The sequence below is a fragment of the Mustela putorius genome, unplaced genomic scaffold (genome assembly GCF_011764305.1).
Source record: "Mustela putorius furo isolate JIRA1106 unplaced genomic scaffold, ASM1176430v1.1 tig00000580_pilon_pilon_pilon, whole genome shotgun sequence".
Lineage (NCBI taxonomy): Eukaryota > Metazoa > Chordata > Mammalia > Carnivora > Mustelidae > Mustela > Mustela putorius.
In genome coordinates, this window is record NW_025421423.1 from 6,751,907 (window position 1) to 6,773,643 (window position 21,737).

Below are 21,737 nucleotides of genomic sequence, written 5' to 3' on the forward strand. Positions count from 1 at the left end.
AAAGAAAACAAGAAGGTGGCAAGTCCTCTTGATCTTCATTTCAATTCTGATACTCCGATTGAGCCAACCAGGAGAGCGACATCCTTGCAGAATGTTGCCTTAACATGGCTTATTTTTACCTGATCTATTCGTATGCACACTTAGCATTATAAACCTAGACATGTGTGACATGGATTAGCCTGCGTTGTTTTCATGATGTATCACAGTAATTCCTTGGCTTCTGATTTCTGTTCTTTGCCTTTAAACATGTATCATTTTATTGCAGTGTTTACTAACTTGATCCTCTCCACGATTATTTTCACAAAACTGTAATTTACATAACATTTCCATGGTTTACAGAGAAGAATAGTTGAGATGATAATCGTCCCGGAGAATCCAGGTAACATGGCTACAATCCCTGCAAGGGATTTCCAGCATACAGTGAGGCATTGATTATGTGCCAGCGTCTGGAGATTTAAAAATGAGGGGACATAGAGGCTCTTCAAGGAGTTGCTTGGCTCTATTAGCCTTGGAATTGAGTCATTAGAGATGGTTCACTGCAGCCTAAATTCTGGGCCAATCATGCGTAAGTGTTGTCATAATTTAAGGAGCCTGGTGGAGCTAAAATTTTCTTGTTAATGGTGTCCCCCCCCCATCTTTTTCTAGTGACCCCCTCAGGACTTAGCAGAATTCTCTGTAGAAACTAAATTTTTGTGTAACTAGCTATCTTTATTTACATATCTGGGGGTTCATGGTGATGGGTTTCATTAGAACCTCTGTCCTCCACCCTCAGATAATTAATAAGGAAGTCTTCTAGTCTTAGATGCAAGTAGAGTTGTCACTGTTCTGAGAAGCTTTTTACGTTCGGTGGTTCAGCATAGTTGGGGCACCTGGGGGTGCACAGTACTACAGGAATAAAAGACAAGGCTGGCATGGTGACAAGGGGCCAGATCAGACAGGAAGGTTAGTCTACATTGGGAAATCTGAACTTCATCCTGAGGGCAGAAGGGTTCCATTGAAGTGTTTTATTTATTTTTAAATCAGGGGAATGGTATCAGATTGGCACATGTGGAGAATCACTACAGATGCAGTATGAAGAGAGGACTGGCAGAATGGCAGGGTGAGCTCCGGGACAATGTATTTGAGTGATGATGGAGACCTGGAATTAGACAAATGGCAATGGAAAGTAAGTACCAAAATGACCTTGAGGTGGGGTGGGCAGAGGATCTGGAGAGGGAACAAAAAGAGAGGAAACCCATATTTCTGGCTTACCTACTTATGTGGCACTCTGAGGACAAGCACCTTGTTTGGGAAAGAGAGGATGAATTCATCTGTGGACAGACTGAGTGAGTTTTGCTGCCTGTGGGCCACCGCAAACATTACCTGTTGAACTGAGGCTCAAGAGAGATGCTAGAATGGAGGCAAAGATCTGGCATTTATTAGCATGTAGGTGTAAATTAGCACTGTAATTGTAAATAAGATTTACCAGGGAGAAGCTGTGGAATGAGGAGAAAAGAGAGAGGACACTGTGGCTTATGACTACAGGGATATTCAGAGAATAAGATCCTGTACACGACACCAAGATGGAGATGCCAGAGAGGAAGAGGAAATCCACATTCAAGTGATGAACCCACGGTAGCTTCCATCATATGTGTGGATCCTGAAGCTCCCCAGGGCAAGAGCAGAGGGGGATGAAGACAGTTACTGCTGAGGTCTTTAATGATCAGGTGACAGTAGATGACGTGACAGATGGTGACTAGGAGGTGAGAGTGTGACTGGGTAACAGGATGTCACATCTTTCACAGTGATAAGAACAGAATTTGGGATGGGAGAGAATGAGAAACCTTCCTTTGAGAAGGTTGCAGCAAAAACAAGGTTTTGAGAGGAGTGCTACAGACTGGATGTTTGTGTTTTCCCTGGAATTTAAATGCTGAAACCTAATCCCCAGTGTGACTATGTTAGGAGGTAGGGCCTTGGGGCTGTGATTGAGGCTCCAGCCTCATGAGCGCAATCAGGCCCAGTATAAAGGACACACCAGAGGGCTCCCTTACTTCTAACACACAGCAAGACACCATCTATGAATTAGAAAGCCGGTCCTTACCCAAGAACTGTGAACCCTTCGATCTTGGATTTAGCCTCCAAAATGGTGAGAAATAGATTTCTGTTGTTTACAAGCCATCCAGTCTGTAGTACTCAAGCAGCCTGAAATGGCTGAAACAAGTTTAACTTATGACACGAGAGGGATGAAGGAAACAGTGAAAAGCCTGCGGATATAGAGGGATTTTATAACTCAGCTGAGGATTCTAGAGGGCACAGTGGAAAAGTTTGGGACAGAGAGGGGCAATGGTGGCTGTGTTAGGGGAAAGCAGAACAGAGTATTATGGGCTGATGATATGGTTAAAGATAGCAAATAAGAAGGTTTTCCTTGGGTGCTCAGAAAGACAGCAGAGATTTGAGGTGGGTGGGCTGTTAGGTTTCTTAGAAGTCATCTTTGGCCAAAAGATGGCCTCAGTTTTTGATGGATGAATAGATCTTGAAGCAGAATAAATGATCCAAGGTCTGAATTGATGACAAGTGTTATGTGAGTGACCTAATTTTCTGCAGAGTGGCCAAGCGTATTGGGCTCTATGTGCTGAACTTTGTTCTGTATGAAACAGTCTTTACTCCCATTTTCAGATCACAATTTGAGACCTGAAGCCTCTTTTGTCCCCAAGTCTTGGTTATATTCCTCCCTTTATTTTTTATTTTTTAAAAGATTTTACTTATTTATTTGACAGAGAGAGATCACAAGTAGGCAGAGAGGTAGGCAGAGGGGGAGGGGAAAGTAGGCTTTCCCTGCGGAAGAGAGCCCGATGTGGGGCTTGATCCCAGGACTCTGAGATCATGACCTGAGCTGAACAGAGGCTTAACCCACTGAGCCACCCAGGAGCCCCTATATTCCTCCTTTTAAATGCTCCTATACATTATATAATTTCCTGATCGTACTGCTAGCTAAAGTACAGTATTGCCATTTTATACAGCTAGATCCATATTAGGCTATACTCTTTAAAGGGCAAGAAATTTCTGATCTACTGTATTTCCAGAAGCTTAGCTGGGCGAGTGAAATATTTACCTACACGCACAGATACAATGTATGGGTAGGGCTGGTCTATCCTGGGGGTTTTGTACCTTCTGTCTGGGTAATGGTATGTACTTAATTCAGGGGAGGTGCTCTGTTTTAGGATGGAGCTTTTCTGCCTTCAGTGTACGGGGAGATGTGACAACAGAGGGCTTGTCATCGGCTCACCTGATTACAGCCAAAAGAGGGCAGCAGAGAGTCACAGACCAGAGGTGATTTAACGTGGTGCTTAGAAGGGTGTGAGAGAGCACAAAATCAGGAGAGTTTGGGATGCCAGGGTTAAGGTGGTGCTCTTTACAGAAGTTAGAACAACTAGGGGAGATTTAGTAGCGAGAGAGCTGGCAAATTCCCAGGTCTAAAGAGGATATGTGAAAAGACTCAACACTTTTTTGAGTGGCAATAGTGAGGTATTTCCTTCTTGGCCAAAGGGTAATTTGTAATAATTGTGTTTTTACTGCTAAGAACATTCTTTGAAACTCAGACCAGACTCTCTCAGGAAGTGAGGCCCATCAGTCCTAGGAAGGAGTGAAGGGATGGAGAGGCTCCGCTGAGAGAAGGGAAGCCATGGATGTCCAAGAGAGATGCTTCAAGTAGATGCTCTTAGAGGCAGATCAAGTCCATCTGTTCTGAATGGTCCAGAGGGAGGAAAACTGGGACTAATGAGTAGGAATGAAAGGGAGACTGATTTCCATTTTAGCCTTCTCGCATGCCACTCTTCCTCATTGTCTGCCAGGCCAGAGCTACGCTGGCGGCTCTGTTTCAGTTCCTTAAGCACACCCCAGATGTTTCGGGCCATCTCACTACCAACACAGCTGTATTTTCATCATCCCTAAAATCTTGACTTAACTTTTATTTCCAAGAAAGTCCCTCTCTGACGATCCTCTGCTCTTCTCTATCACAGCATCGTGCTCCCTCCCTGTTGAACCCATTATCAGTACGCATTCATTAATTCCTCTCTTGCTTATTGTCTGTCTTCACCTGAGGGGTGAGGGCCGTGAGTGTTTGACTCCCACATTGTGTAACCAGCACCTCCAATAATACCCAACTGTTGGGCAGTACTTTAATGAACATTGGGTGGACATACACTGAATAGGTTGCCTTTGGAGGGAGGCAGTTGCCCATCACGGAAAGTAGAAATGAATTGGACATACTGTTGGCCGAGATGTTGTACACAGGAGTCCAGGATCAGATGGATTTTTATAAAAAATGACATTCGAAGTTCCTTTCTGTCATTCTATTCTATTATTCCAAGAAATGAAGAGTGTAAAATTAATGATTCTAAAATGAATGCAATAATGAGCCCATTGCTCATCAATATGAAAAGGAAAGAAAATAAATGTAGCTGATTAGAGAGTAATGAAGATCTTGCCAAACAATTAATAAAAATGTAATTCATAAGAAATCTGGACCTTCAGGAAGTCAGAATGGGATAAGTTCCTAGGGAAATATTTAGGAACTAACACAAAGACCAATCTATTGTAACTACTCACCTATTTTCTTTGTGTCTTTAATAACTAACACAGTATAGGGCATATGGTAAATGAACAGGAAATATTTGCTGAATAAATAAATAAGGGAACTTTCAGAAACCAGACCACAGTACCCTTTCATAAAGCTGTACAATCTGTATCAGATCATTCCTTATTTGGTATGATTTGCCCATTTACACCTAAACACCTTCCAACAGGTAATATACAAATGACATATCATTAAATAACTAAAAAATGATGCTTCCATGAAGATAGTCACGTTCCTCACTGCGGAGTGTTGATGTAGGACAAAATTATGACTAAAAATACTTCCAGTCTTCTGAAATTGCCTGTGAGGTGCTGTTATGTTTTTGTCAAAATTGACATTTAAAAATAAATGCAATAACAACTAATTCTCATTAAGGTAGTAGACATGATTTGGATAATTAAATTTTCTTCAAGTTTTTTTTTTAGCACACTTACATCTCTGAATATCAAATATTAACACTGATTAAACATATACTTATTTTCAGATTAACTATTGTGGTGGACAGACTTTAAGGTAGCCTCCATGACCTCCAACTTTTGGTGTTCATATACTTGTGGGATCCATTCCCCTTGAGTGTGGGTGAAATCTGTGACTTGCTTCTAACTGATAGAATAGGACAAATGTTATGGGATGTCTCTCCTGTGATTGCTACAGTATATGAGATGCCATCTTCCTGGGAGACTTGCTCTAGGGCCTATTAGTACCAAACTACTTAATAAACAGTAATGTTTGGTGTTTCTTTAGACTCAGGGGGTGACATTTTTTCATAAGACACTAAGGATGTTGTGAATTGAGAAAATTTGGAAACTTCATACAGAATGCTTAGATAGCAGCCCTTCACAATGACCCTCTAGGATTTGTATCTCTAATAACATACTTCATAAACAAACAAATTAAGCTCTGGCCATTTGAAAATTATTAGGTTTGTTGTTGACTAAGTGCCTGGGAATACTATTAAAAATATCACCACTGGTAGCAAAAAGCCAAAGTAGACAAATGAGACTACATCAAATTTAAAAACTTTTGTGCATCAGAGGACATATCAACAGAGTGAAAAAGCAACCCACAGAATGGGAGAAAATATTTTCATATTATATATCTGATAAGAAGTTAATATCCCAAAACACTAAGAACTCTTATACCATAAAAGCAAAAAAAAAAAAAAAAATCAGATAACCTGAGTATAAGTACATATTTTCTAGGAAATTAGGTTGAAAATTGCTTGTCTGTTTTCCAGCTATAGATTTTGAGACTAGAACTCAACTGTCAGTAAATAATAAGATCATTGAACCCGAAGGCAAAATGCAAACTTTCTCTAATGGTAAGAATTAAATTCAACCTTATCTTGTGTAAAGATGACTAAAGAGAAAAATATGAATCTATGAATGAATAAAGCAGAACAAAAACAAAGGGAACAACATCCTGAAGACTCAGACAAAAGGTATACTTCTGAAAATTTGTACTGTGGGATACAGATGATTGGTGTTTCCAGTATGATGCAAGAATATATGGCCAAGAAAAAAGGAAGTCATAAATGGTAAATATGTTTAGATAAAAATAGAGATTGAGGAAATAAGGAATTTTTTAATATAGTATTTAAAACTCATGCATTACTTAAAAACAAAACAAACTAAAATGGATTATTGGCCAAAACAAGCAAGATGAACAATATGAAGAAATCATATCAGTCATGGGTGGGTAAAACTGAGACACTCTATGTGAAGGCAGATGTGAAGAAAGAGTTAACAGCGATGAGATTCAATGAGTGGAGAGGAGTGGAAACAAAGTTCAAATTGGAATATGTAAATTATTCAGATAAACATCAACATATCCAACTTTCATATTTGAAGATATGAACCATGTAGCTTTCTGCTCACTTTTTACCCAGTGCCCCTGCAGAATTCAAATAATTATTTGTTGAAGAAAATGGAATAACTTAAGCAAACTAGTTATTTGAAAATTATTAAAGAAAGGCATTTCTCATTTAATAGACAACTAGCAAACTTTGTGTACCACAGAGAGTATGTTTTCTTTTTAAAATTCCATAGAACATGTGCAAACCTTTCCTTAAATTAGGCTATAAAAGCATCAGTTAATTCTCCAAACCAGGAAATGAAAGGTCATGTTCTTTGAATAAAATGGACTAAAATGTAAAATTAGTCCGTTAATATACCCCCATGGAAACTCAAACCTATCTATGTGGGAAAAAAAAAAAAACAAAAAGACATTCTCAATAAGCATTGGACCAGAATTGAAGTCAAGTGATGCCTGAAGACTACTTATGGTAAGAATAGTTGCAGAGAAATTCTTTAAGTGACATTCAAAGCTATAATGATATAAAAAGTATGGTATTGGCCTGAGGATAATCAGGTAGGTCAATGGATCCAAATGAACCTAGGTACAGACCACAGAATATGTAGCTCAATTGCGACACTACCTACCTAGAGATAACATCAGACCCCACAGGTTAAGGATTCAGTCCCACAAGTCTCCCCTCCTCCCACATTCACTTTAGATGCCAGCTGCAAGCCTAGATTGTTACACAGCCACTGTATGTCTGACCCACTGGCTATAAATCAAAGGTTTCCATGACCCCTTCCGTGGGTTTGATTCATTTAATAGAGAGGCTCACAGAACTCAGAGAAATATTTGACTTATTGGATCACCAGTTTATTACAAAACTATCGCTCAGGAACACCCAGGTGGAAGAGATGCATAGGGCAAGGTATGGGGAAAATATGTGCAGCTCTGGAAGAGCACCATTCTTTTCAAATCTTCATGTGTTCACCAACCCAGACGTTCTCTGAACTCAGTCCTTTTGGATATTTATGGAGGTGTCTTACATAGGCATGACTGATCACTGGCCATTAATGACTGATCCACCTGGTTGGGTCCCTTGGCAGCTCGCCTCCAGCCTAGGTGCTTTCCAAAAGTCACTTCAGTAATACAACAAAAGACATGTTTATCACTCTAATCACTTGGGAAATTCCAACAGTTTTGGAGTTTTGTGCTAGAGACAGAGATGAAGACCAAATATATATTTCCATTAAAAATCACAGTATTACAATAGGCATTTATTTGTGGCACAGGAATGGGGGGGAATAGTAGATCTTTAATACTGTACAGATTGCAGAGAATTCCCAGTCTTTAGTGTAATTTCTCAACTATAAAATTTTAAGTGCAGTTCTCATCAATTCTTTATTTAACCCCTTAGCTCTTTTAATTAGAAAGTGAGGAGTTTAATTTTCCTGTGATATAAGCTTTGAAACATTCTGGCTGAAGCTACCTTTGGCCCAAAATAGTTTCTGTCTCTTCTCTTGTGGGTTTAACAGGACCACATGGGCTGTGCTAGCTTTTGATCGAATGACAATGGCCTCTAGGTTGAGAACTGGAAAATGGTTTGCATCTGATGCAAAAGATATTGGCTTCATATTCCTTCCAATTTTATGTTATTAAATATCACCCTCAGCCTTAGAAATACTGGAATTTAACTTAAATTATGCATGTGTTAAAAATGACTCTTAAATTAAGTTATTAAATTTAAATTATTCACTATGTATAAACTACGTATGTCCCTTAACTGCTAATGTGGTGAACATCTCTCAGTAAATATACTAAATGAAAGTATTAAGAAAGCAAATAAATGAAATTCATATAAAATTCAGAAAGCAAGGTGTGTTGATTTCCTAGGTTCATGATGTTGTGATGTCCACTGGGGATTGTGGCTACTAAGCTTAGGAGAGCCAATTAGAGATATGGTCCAGTGGTTGACTTATCACTTTCCAGGGTCTAGTCTTCAGCTTTGCAAGGCCGGAAATTTGATCTTATCACAACTCTGAGACAATTAGACCCTAGGAAATTGCTTCATTTCAATAAAGACAGAGAGAGATGTATAAACCAGAATATCAATTTTACTCACTTGTAATGAAAAATATAACTGTAGCTAGGATTGAATTACTCTTGTTAGCAGATCAGCATTTTTTTTTCCCCTGTAGGCAATAGACAGAGGCTACAACATTTAATCAGAAGTCTCATTTGATGAAAATAGATTTGTTTAATTTTAGGGAATGCCTCTCCTAAATTAAGGAGAGACTAAATTAAGACTATAAGGATAGTTTTACCCCTTAAAGGATGGATACCTATTGAATCTACCGGCCTAAAATCTCCAACCCTGAGTAAGCAATCACTGTGTTTTATAACTAGTTCCTTTATTTCTGTAGGCTATCATGTCTACTTTCTATATTCCATATTTTATATATATATAAGTACACATTATATATATATATATATATATATATATATATACACACACACACACACACACATATGTATTTATATATATTTTAAAGATTTTGTTTGACAGAAAGAGAGAGCAAGCATAAATGGGGAGGTGGCAGCAGAGGGATAGGGAGAAGTAGACGCCCCACTGAGCAGGGAACCCTAATTTGGGGCTTGATCCCAGGACCCTGGGATGATAACCTGAGCCAAAGGCAGATGTTCAACTGACTGAGCCACCCAGGCAGTCCTCCATATTATATTTTTTAAACTTTGATGTTCCATACTCTAACACTAGATATATTTGTACAGGCTCACTTCAACACAGGTCACAACTGTATAATGATTGCCTAAGTAAATGTTTTGAACTTAATCTTATGAGATAGTCCACTATATACTTTACATAAGCTTGCTACAAAAACAAATTATGTTCTCTATACCAAACCAGATTCTGAAATGTGGTTGTATCTATAGTTTTAGGTTGACTTGCACATCACTGTGTGAGTTTTCCATTCTGACTTTAGTTTTTCCTTGCAACAATTTCTGGAAGTCCTTGGTGGGTGTTGTGCTCCCAGGGCTGCTGAGGCCCATGAAGGAAGTGTGGCACTTCTGGGCATGTCTATCAGTGTGGGAACTGTAGTTACCCCTACCTGATCTCCTTGGCTCAGATTCCTGCCCTGAGAAAGCAATCTTCTGTCTGCTGCATGCATTAGCCTTCATTGCCCGCAGCACTGTGCTCCATTGCTACAAGAGCTATGGCTGATAAGCTGCATTGTTGCAGAAGCAGGAACAAAAAATCATGAGGTTAAATAGATTGTGATCACGGTCAACACCAAAATAAGAAACTTCTGGGTCAAGTCAGACCTCGAGAAAATGGGTCACCAGAGGTGAAGAGAATTAGGTGACAACCGAAAGAGTTTGCCTTAGAAAAGAGGATTTTTTTTTTTAAAGATTTTATTTGTTTGATGCAGAGAGAAAGCAGGGGGAATGGTAGAGGGAGAGGGAGAAGCAGGGTCCCTACTGAGCAGGGAGCCTGATGTGGGGCTTGATCCCAGAATCCTGGAATCATGACTTGAGCCGAATTCAGACGCTTAATCAACTGAGCCACCCTGGCTCCCTAATAAGAGGATTTTGAAAGTGAACAGAGAAAAGAGAAGAGAAGACAGAATGGAAGTTTCAGTTATCATTGTAGGAAGCTAGAGCAGATCTGATGTTAGCTCAAGGATGCCAGTAGAAGTGAATCAGGAAAAGGTCCTCTCTCCTTCCTGGCAGAGGCAGCCCCTCCCCAGGGCACGTGACTTAAAGAGATCCAGGGCTGGATTCTTTTTTTTTTTTCATCATCGCATCCCCCGCAGCCGAGTACATTTATGCAGGGCACAAATTACACAACCGTTAAAGAACTAATGACATTTAATAAGAATATTGAAAAATGATATAATTAAGGGAAACTGGATGTTCTCAAGAATTTAGACTTTTTTGGCGCTTATCACTAAGTTATTTGTCTAGTAGCAAGAAATTCTTCCAAGGTGCCAGTTTAAAAAAAAAAAAAGAAAGAAAAGAAGGGAAGTGGATTTTTAAAGATTTTTATGTATTTATTTATTTGAGAGCGAGAGTGAGAACAGGGGGAGAGGCAGAGGGAGAAGAAGAGAATCTCATACAGATTCTGTGCTGACTGAGCACAGAGTCTGATGCAGGGCTTGATCTCATGAACCTGAGATCGTGACCTGAATGGAAATCAAGATTCAGATGCTTAATCAACTGAGCCACCCAGGTACCCCAGGAAGTGGGTTTTTAATGTCACAAGTAGATTAGATTAGTGCTGGTTTTCTAGTTTATGTTATATTAATCTAGTAGTTCCCACTCCTAAGTGAATCAGACTAGGAGGACTTACTCAGAGAATACCATCTTATAACATTTCAAGCTCTATTTAAGCTCTATTTTCATAACTGTGATTTCCTCTCTCTTTCACCTTGGAGTATGCTTATCAACTACATCCAAGAAACTATGATCACACGAAGTCAGCAACGCCTGATCTCAGTGCAATAGTATTCCTAGACAATATTGCTTTTCCATGATTAAATTAATTGTTTTCCCCTGAAAACCAATTGGAATGGAGCTTCTGCATTATTTCTTCCTAGCTTGCAGTTCCCTATAAAATGGAGTTCTTTGGATCTAATCCTACAAAGAAATAGGATAAATGTCCTAGGAAAATACAACAAACTTCTTGATTCTGTCAGTTCCTTAACATTTCCTAGGATGTATGTCTGTATATTTTGTATATATATGCATCTGTATACATATGCATATGGTGTAAACATGTATGCATGTATATATGCATATGTATGTACATATGCCATATTTGCTGTATAGATTCCAGAAATTTAAAAATATGAAGCTTCTCACCTCTCTATAGGTTGTTGGTGCTTTAGAGGGAATGAGTATCACTCTTTGCAAATTCAAACTGTGAACACTTTCATTTGAGATGAAATCCAGAGTCAGCTTTCGGCAGTGTGTGCTAAAGGTGTGAAACAATGGGGGAATCCCTGGAGGGAACATGGCAATGTATGGATTTTAATATAGATGCATGAAAATAATAGAGTCATAAACCTTGGCAGAAAAACAACTACTTCACTTTTCTCGCAAACTGATTTTCTGGACTCATCTCAAATCAATTTCTGAAATTGCCACGGTCATTTCTAGGCTGCCCGAGCTCCCTTGTACATCCCCTTCTCCCAACTTTTCTCCAGCTAAATCCCACTTTTCAGATTTGGACTGTATCTCCCTTTTTTTCTTTGCAGTTGGTTTATCATCAGCTGGTTTTTATCCTGGGCATGTGCTCCCCCAGGATACGGCTGTGAAGTGGAATGATCTCCCTCGCCTTCCCAGTAATCCTCTCCACTCAACTGACTTTCCTGTCACACACCCAGATGGCAACTAGACATGGCTGATTTTAATGCCTTAGCTGGTGATTGTCCAGAAAAAGAGAAAGTAAAAAAGCAACACATGGGAAGAAGATATAAGATATAAAAGTACCTATAGGCCTAGTCCTTCATCCAGAGATAGCACCTGGTGGGCTAGAATGCACGGACACCTGATACCTTATTTCCAAGCATTGGGCAACTCACAGCACATTGCCTTCCTACTACCAGATGCAATGATTTATTATTTTTCAAACTCTCCCCTGGACGTCAACAAAAACAATGATGATGAGAACAAAAACGTAAGGATGGAAGCCATTATTTTTTTTTTTTTGACGCAATCAAATGAGTTTTACTGTTGATAAATTGGTATCTTACTTCATTAGACTTAGGCAGTAATAGACATGCTTTTCCTGTACTGATTTATTCTTGCCTCTTCCTTTTCTTCCTACTTCTGAAAATTGACTTCAGGAATAGTGACTTTCATTTCTATTCAAAATAAAAGTTTGGTTGAAACAACCCAAACTTCTGGGTCTGAAATTCTGGGAAACATCTTTTAAGATCCACAAGCTTAAGTGCTGATTTTTTGATTTCCTTCTTGATGAAAGTTTGGTTGAAACAACCCAAACTTCTGGGTCTGAAATTCTGGGAAACATCTTTTAAGATCCACAAGCCTAAGTGCTGATTTTGTGATTTCCTTCTTGATCCCGTTTTCTATCTCCTGAATGCATTTTAAAAATATGATATAATGATATAAGGTTGAGCTCTAAGGTGCTTTTTTCTTAGGACTGAGCTACTTGAATTCTACAGCCAACATTGAAATAAAATACTGAACATTTTCCTCCCTCTTGATCAGGTTATCAAAGTTCATTCTACTAGGCTTGTACTAATCTATATTACTCAATAACAATTTATGAAAGTACAACTTTTGTTACATAATCTTAAGTAATAAAATATCTTTTGAAGGGTATTTTAATATTTCATTATTAATAAGGTTCCCCTTTTTCTTTATAAGAATTGTGACTTTATAAAAAATGACAATCATTGGGGTGCCTGGGTGGCTCAGTGGGTTAAAGCCTCTGCCTTCAGCTCAGGTCATGATCTCGGGGGTCCTGGGATCGAGCCCCGAATCGGGCTCTTTGCTTAGCAGGGAGCCTGCTTCCTCCTCTCTCTCTGCCTTGCCTCTTTGCCTACTTGTGATCTCTGTCTGTCAAATAAATAAACAAAATCTTTAAAAAAAATGACAATCATTATATAACAGTATTTGAAGTATAAAATGTCCTTTTTCTATTGCTTTCTTCCAAGAAATTAAAATAAATGCTAGAGACTTAACAACCACACCATCATTGTGAATCAAGTAAGAGCTACTATTCCCTGGTATCAAATAACTTTTGCAAATTATCATAGAGAATAAATTAAAGCACAATGAAAATTAGAAAAGGTAAGAATGAGGTTAACTGTATGGGTTCCCAAAATCCAGAGAGAGAAAGGTCCATGAGTCTCAATGGCAGAAGGGATCATATAGTCCACTGTGTTGGGAGAGAAAACCATAAAGAGAGTTTACATGACTTTCCCAAGGCTTATTGGTGCCATATAGGGGTGCAGCACCTATTTCTTCGAACATCAGTCTTAAAATAGCTTATTAACTGTTGTAATCATGCTGGTTGTAATCATTATCCCCTGATTTTTTAGCATCTTCTTCAGCCTCATCATTATTACCATGAAATATATCTGGTGATTATGAACTGCTGTCCCTTAAAAAGATACTTTTATAAATTAAACATTTCTTATAGGAAATCTTATTTTCTTTAGGCCTTGTCTGATCTTCACATACACAAATTGTTGTTGTTATTACAACTTATAAAGAGTCTTAGAAAGAAAACATTTTAGGACCACGCTGTTTCCCATGTTATTCCACAGTGAAGCCACTGCTGATGATGCATTTTATGTGAATGCTGTTTTTGAAGAGAGGGATAAGTTGTTTATTGTCAATCTGCACATAGGAAAAGATTCTACTTAGTACAGTCTTAATCAGGGTTCTCCAGAGAAACAGAACCAATAGGATACATATAAAGAACCAAGAACCAAGATGCCCTTCAGCGGATGAATGGATAAGGAAGAGGTGGTTCATATACACTATGGAGTATTATGCCTCCATCAGAAAGGATGAATACCCGACTTTTGTAGCAACTTGAATGCGACTGGAGGAGATTATGCTGAGTGAAATAAGTCAAGCAGAGAGAGTCAATTATCATATGGTTTCACTTATTTGTGGAGCATAACAAATAGCATGGTGGACATGGGGAGTTAGGAGAAGGGAGTTGGGGGAAATTGGAAGGGGAGGTGAACCATGAGAGACTATAGACTCTGAAAAACAAACTGAGGGGTTTTAAGTGGTGGTGGTGGGGGGTGGGAGGTTGGGGGAACCAGGTGGTGGGTATTAGAGAGAGGGCACGAATTGCATGGAGCACTGGGTGTGGTACAAAAACAATGAATACTGTTATGCTGAAAATAAATAAAAAATAAATAAAAAAAGATTAAAGAGGAGGTTTATTATGGTAATTGTTCACATTACCAATGACCAATTAATTACCAATTAAAACGGATGTTTTATACTTCAAATACTGTTAGATAATGATTGTCATTTTTTAAAAACAAAGTCAGAATTAGAGGAAGCCGGGAGGTCCCATGATTGGCCATCTGCATGCTGGAGAACTAGGGAAGCCAGTGGTATAATTCATTCCTGGCAACCAAAGGCCAAGAACCAGGAGCTCTGATGTCCAAGAGCAAGAGAAGTTGGACATCCCACTTCAAGAAAAGGGAATTCACCTTTCCTCTGCTTTTTTGTTTTATTTCTTTCCTCAGCGGACTGGATGATGCCTGCCCACAGTGGTGAGGGCAGATCTACTTACTGGGTCTACTGATTCAAATGCTAATCTTTCCAGAAATACCCTCAGAGACATACCCAGGAACAATGTTTTATCAGTTATCTGGGCATCTCTTAGCCCAGTCAAGTTGACACATAAAATCAACCATCATAGGGGTTATTTTTTTTATTCTCAGAAACTGACATCGATTGAGTCTAACTCTGAACTCAAAATTCCAGTGTCTATGTGGTCCTATTGTTGAAAAATCTACCATTGAATCCACCCTTATCTCAAATTTTGTATAGCAGTTTGGTTTGCCCGTCACTATCAATCAATGTTTCCATATCTGTAACAATTCAGCCGATGTCATTCTAAGTCAGAAGGAAATAGTATTATCCTCAGGCATAACTTCAATGTGCCTCAAAACGTATAGATCTATTTATAGGTGATGTGAAGCATTCTTCATGTTTATAGCCACTTAATTGTTGCTTTAATAGTGAAACTAGCCTTGGCTATGAACTGGATCCTTTTGAGAGGTTTATTTATGAGGAAGATAAGTTCCCCTTTTCAAGGATTCTGAGGTGCCAATATACTTTGACGTGGCTTTGAGTTGCTCCCAACCGAAGATCTAAAACTCAACATTAAAGAAAGAATTTCAGTTTTTACTGAAATGTGGAACTCGATGCCATATATTTTAGCACCGAGTTTTTCCATTACCTTTCTCTATAGAGAGTCTTGTCAATGGGAACTAAACAACATGCATCATCTGTGCTTTCTTCTAAAACTCAAACACTGCTAAAAGAGAATGGCATGTTCAGAGTTTTCACAGAAAATTATTACATTACTTTTTTGTTCCTTTCTTCCATTTCCAGAGGGTGACTCAGACATGGGGAAGGGCGAAAACTGACTTACCCATACACAAAAATTGTATATATATATATATATATATATATATGAAAGAATATAAGGTATAGAACCTTATATTCCTTTCAACAGCTACCCTTTCCAAGTCTGATAAAAGTATTGAATTAAAAAGCTATAGAGGATAGAGAATGACATTAACCCAGTTATCTCTGAGTGTAGTAAAGAAAATCTGGATTCGATTTTTGTAATGGAAAAGTGATTACCTCATTGAACCCAACATTTGTGATGGCTATTACACTGAATAAAAGAATTAGTTCACCAATTAGCCCTTGGCAGTTCAACTTAGCTGATTTCCAACTGTGAGAGTGGAGCAAATAAATATAAGGAAAATATTCATATATATTAGCTGGAATGAAGGGTTTGAAAATAAAAAATATATTCCTTTTTTTTTCTTTTCTTAGGGAAGTACAGTTGGTTGGAAATCATCTCTTGCTGTTCACTTAATCCCAGATCAATTTTGATTTCTCCTTTTAATCTTAATTTCTTCAACAGAAAACTCTATTAAGCTGACCTCATGTTATTTTAACTTTATCAATCACATGGTACAGCTACTATCTGCATCAGCCCTATTTCAGGCACTAGGAGAAATACAAAGACATAGAACATATAGAACGTGGAGTCTGTCTAGGAGAAGGTGGAAATTTAGCTGGAAGGACAAACAATGCACATCAAAGGTTCAATAACAATTTGATAATTAAAAACAATAGAGATGAGTGTGAATTAATAGGATTTGCATTTATCCACTAAACCAAAGGGTAAGTAATCTTACTGACATTCTAACTGTTGTTTTTGGAATACCTGAAGTATCAGAGTAATTTGAAATGGTTCTATCTTTCCAGAATGTGGGGGGGGGGGTGGGTGGGTAGGGTTTCAGCTTCTCTAAGTATAAATGAATAGGTCAGACACATGAGAGGAAAAAAACACATTTGGAGTCGGACGATCTGAGCTTCTGGCTCATTCACATGGCTGATTTCCCTTGCGCAATTATCTAACCTCCTCAAGTCTTATTTCCTTGTATATAAAATAATGAAAATAATAGTCCTTGCTATAGGTTGATCTCATTCATGAACTTAATTAGTCCTGGCATTCCTGTATTCCTGTAGCATTCCTGTAGCAATATTTTTTCCCTCTGATTATTACTCTGGGGTCAAGCATGCGATTTGCTTTGGCCAATAATGCAATTTGAGGCTTGGCTTTTTCTCTTGCTCCTCTACCTTTTGTCATGAAAACATGCCCAAACTAGGGGGTGAGGAATGTGAAGCAGTCAAGACAGCCCACTTTGACCAGCTAAAGCCCAGGGCATGTGACAGAACCCAGGTAAGGTTGTCAAAGCCATCAAGGTGCTGTGCAACTAATCGCAGATGCATGAAGAGCCCCCTCTGAACTCAGCTGAAGGGTGCAGCCAATGCTGCCAACTCATGAGCAAAGATAAGAGATTTATGCCACTGAGGTTTTATGATGGTTTGTTATACAGCAGTGGCTAACTGATAACAATAATTCATTGTTACTGTGGGAATCGAGTAAGACCATGTCCATGAAAGAGTTTTGCAAACTGTGAAGTAATATACACATATGAGTTAGAAAATCCTTAAACTGTGGTTTACTGGAGATGAAGACACAGAAGAGTGACAAGACAAAGATTTTAGTTATTTTAATTTTAGTTATTTCTAGCAGTTACCCAAGCATTCAAGTTATTATGTCAATGTGGTTTTTTTTTAGTTTAAAGTGATAAATATTTATTGTGATCACCTATTATTTGTACAAATGGCTTAGAAATTCTTAACACTTATAAGTAATTATTTAAAAAAGGAAAAACTAGATATGGAAGAAGGTCACCAGATTGTGTTCACTGAAATGAACACATTTAAGAATAGAAAATTTTCATTAGCAAGAGATAAAATTTTCTTCTTTAGCAAGTTATTTATAGTTTGGTTTGACCAAAGTCAAGTTTGAGAAAAATCCAAGAAGAAAATTATGCATTTTATATTATTTAACACTAATTTATGGAATATTTTTACACTGCTGAGTTTTTTAAATAATTAGATGCTGTAAAGATAAATAAAAAATGAAACCCTCTATTTCTGAGTAGACTGCTTTACAGGCTAATATTCAAAAGTAGGCCCTTTGGATTTTGGAGCACATTTTTCTAATATCAACAATGATATGTTCTGAGGGTAATTGAGTCATTAGAGATGGTTCACTGCAGCCTAAATTCTGGGCCAATCATGCGTAAGTGTTGTCATAATTTAAGGAGCCTGGTGGAGCTAAAATTTTCTTGTTAATGGTGTCCCCCCCCCATCTTTTTCTAGTGACCCCCTCAGGACTTAGCAGAATTCTCTGTAGAAACTAAATTTTTGTGTAACTAGCTATCTTTATTTACATATCTGGGGGTTCATGGTGATGGGTTTCATTAGAACCTCTGTCCTCCACCCTCAGATAATTAATAAGGAAGTCTTCTAGTCTTAGATGCAAGTAGAGTTGTCACTGTTCTGAGAAGCTTTTTACGTTCGGTGGTTCAGCATAGTTGGGGCACCTGGGGGTGCACAGTACTACAGGAATAAAAGACAAGGCTGGCATGGTGACAAGGGGCCAGATCAGACAGGAAGGTTAGTCTACATTGGGAAATCTGAACTTCATCCTGAGGGCAGAAGGGTTCCATTGAAGTGTTTTATTTATTTTTAAATCAGGGGAATGGTATCAGATTGGCACATGTGGAGAATCACTACAGATGCAGTATGAAGAGAGGACTGGCAGAATGGCAGGGTGAGCTCCGGGACAATGTATTTGAGTGATGATGGAGACCTGGAATTAGACAAATGGCAATGGAAAGTAAGTACCAAAATGACCTTGAGGTGGGGTGGGCAGAGGATCTGGAGAGGGAACAAAAAGAGAGGAAACCCATATTTCTGGCTTACCTACTTATGTGGCACTCTGAGGACAAGCACCTTGTTTGGGAAAGAGAGGATGAATTCATCTGTGGACAGACTGAGTTTTGCTGCCTGTGGGCCACCGCAAACATTACCTGTTGAACTGAGGCTCAAGAGAGATGCTAGAATGGAGGCAAAGATCTGGCATTTATTAGCATGTAGGTGTAAATTAGCACTGTAATTGTAAATAAGATTTACCAGGGAGAAGCTGTGGAATGAGGAGAAAAGAGAGAGGACACTGTGGCTTATGACTACAGGGATATTCAGAGAATAAGATCCTGTACACGACACCAAGATGGAGATGCCAGAGAGGAAGAGGAAATCCACATTCAAGTGATGAACCCACGGTAGCTTCCATCATATGTGTGGATCCTGAAGCTCCCCAGGGCAAGAGCAGAGGGGGATGAAGACAGTTACTGCTGAGGTCTTTAATGATCAGGTGACAGTAGATGACGTGACAGATGGTGACTAGGAGGTGAGAGTGTGACTGGGTAACAGGATGTCACATCTTTCACAGTGATAAGAACAGAATTTGGGATGGGAGAGAATGAGAAACCTTCCTTTGAGAAGGTTGCAGCAAAAACAAGGTTTTGAGAGGAGTGCTACAGACTGGATGTTTGTGTTTTCCCTGGAATTTAAATGCTGAAACCTAATCCCCAGTGTGACTATGTTAGGAGGTAGGGCCTTGGGGCTGTGATTGAGGCTCCAGCCTCATGAGCGCAATCAGGCCCAGTATAAAGGACACACCAGAGGGCTCCCTTACTTCTAACACACAGCAAGACACCATCTATGAATTAGAAAGCCGGTCCTTACCCAAGAACTGTGAACCCTTCGATCTTGGATTTAGCCTCCAAAATGGTGAGAAATAGATTTCTGTTGTTTACAAGCCATCCAGTCTGTAGTACTCAAGCAGCCTGAAATGGCTGAAACAAGTTTAACTTATGACACGAGAGGGATGAAGGAAACAGTGAAAAGCCTGCGGATATAGAGGGATTTTATAACTCAGCTGAGGATTCTAGAGGGCACAGTGGAAAAGTTTGGGACAGAGAGGGGCAATGGTGGCTGTGTTAGGGGAAAGCAGAACAGAGTATTATGGGCTGATGATATGGTTAAAGATAGCAAATAAGAAGGTTTTCCTTGGGTGCTCAGAAAGACAGCAGAGATTTGAGGTGGGTGGGCTGTTAGGTTTCTTAGAAGTCATCTTTGGCCAAAAGATGGCCTCAGTTTTTGATGGATGAATAGATCTTGAAGCAGAATAAATGATCCAAGGTCTGAATTGATGACAAGTGTTATGTGAGTGACCTAATTTTCTGCAGAGTGGCCAAGCGTATTGGGCTCTATGTGCTGAACTTTGTTCTGTATGAAACAGTCTTTACTCCCATTTTCAGATCACAATTTGAGACCTGAAGCCTCTTTTGTCCCCAAGTCTTGGTTATATTCCTCCCTTTATTTTTTTATTTTTTAAAAGATTTTACTTATTTATTTGACAGAGAGAGATCACAAGTAGGCAGAGAGGTAGGCAGAGGGGGAGGGGAAAGTAGGCTTTCCCTGCGGAAGAGAGCCCGATGTGGGGCTTGATCCCAGGACTCTGAGATCATGACCTGAGCTGAACAGAGGCTTAACCCACTGAGCCACCCAGGAGCCCCTATATTCCTCCTTTTAAATGCTCCTATACATTATATAATTTCCTGATCGTACTGCTAGCTAAAGTACAGTATTGCCATTTTATACAGCTAGATCCATATTAGGCTATACTCTTTAAAGGGCAAGAAATTTCTGATCTACTGTATTTCCAGAAGCTTAGCTGGGCGAGTGAAATATTTACCTACACGCACAGATACAATGTATGGGTAGGGCTGGTCTATCCTGGGGGTTTTGTACCTTCTGTCTGGGTAATGGTATGTACTTAATTCAGGGGAGGTGCTCTGTTTTAGGATGGAGCTTTTCTGCCTTCAGTGTACGGGGAGATGTGACAACAGAGGGCTTGTCATCGGCTCACCTGATTACAGCCAAAAGAGGGCAGCAGAGAGTCACAGACCAGAGGTGATTTAACGTGGTGCTTAGAAGGGTGTGAGAGAGCACAAAATCAGGAGAGTTTTGGGATGCCAGGGTTAAGGTGGTGCTCTTTACAGAAGTTAGAACAACTAGGGGAGATTTAGTAGCGAGAGAGCTGGCAAATTCCCAGGTCTAAAGAGGATATGTGAAAAGACTCAACACTTTTTTGAGTGGCAATAGTGAGGTATTTCCTTCTTGGCCAAAGGGTAATTTGTAATAATTGTGTTTTTACTGCTAAGAACATTCTTTGAAACTCAGACCAGACTCTCTCAGGAAGTGAGGCCCATCAGTCCTAGGAAGGAGTGAAGGGATGGAGAGGCTCCGCTGAGAGAAGGGAAGCCATGGATGTCCAAGAGAGATGCTTCAAGTAGATGCTCTTAGAGGCAGATCAAGTCCATCTGTTCTGAATGGTCCAGAGGGAGGAAAACTGGGACTAATGAGTAGGAATGAAAGGGAGACTGATTTCCATTTTAGCCTTCTCGCATGCCACTCTTCCTCATTGTCTGCCAGGCCAGAGCTACGCTGGCGGCTCTGTTTCAGTTCCTTAAGCACACCCCAGATGTTTCGGGCCATCTCACTACCAACACAGCTGTATTTTCATCATCCCTAAAATCTTGACTTAACTTTTATTTCCAAGAAAGTCCCTCTCTGACGATCCTCTGCTCTTCTCTATCACAGCATCGTGCTCCCTCCCTGTTGAACCCATTATCAGTACGCATTCATTAATTCCTCTCTTGCTTATTGTCTGTCTTCACCTGAGGGGTGAGGGCCGTGAGTGTTTGACTCCCACATTGTGTAACCAGCACCTCCAATAATACCCAACTGTTGGGCAGTACTTTAATGAACATTGGGTGGACATACACTGAATAGGTTGCCTTTGGAGGGAGGCAGTTGCCCATCACGGAAAGTAGAAATGAATTGGACATACTGTTGGCCGAGATGTTGTACACAGGAGTCCAGGATCAGATGGATTTTTATAAAAAATGACATTCGAAGTTCCTTTCTGTCATTCTATTCTATTATTCCAAGAAATGAAGAGTGTAAAATTAATGATTCTAAAATGAATGCAATAATGAGCCCATTGCTCATCAATATGAAAAGGAAAGAAAATAAATGTAGCTGATTAGAGAGTAATGAAGATCTTGCCAAACAATTA

General features: G+C 39.3%; 1 long non-coding RNA gene across 1 annotated transcript in view; it reads left to right on the forward strand.

The window, feature by feature from the left end:
* Positions 1-1,044: 1,044 nt before the first annotated feature.
* Positions 1,045-21,737, forward strand: part of LOC101676169 — a 28,736-nt gene continuing 8,043 nt past the window's right edge. Inside the window, exons 1-2 of the long non-coding RNA XR_006607221.1 lie at positions 1,045-1,165; positions 18,287-18,428. This is a non-coding gene — a long non-coding RNA (uncharacterized LOC101676169). The remainder of the gene's footprint in view (positions 1,166-18,286; positions 18,429-21,737) is intronic.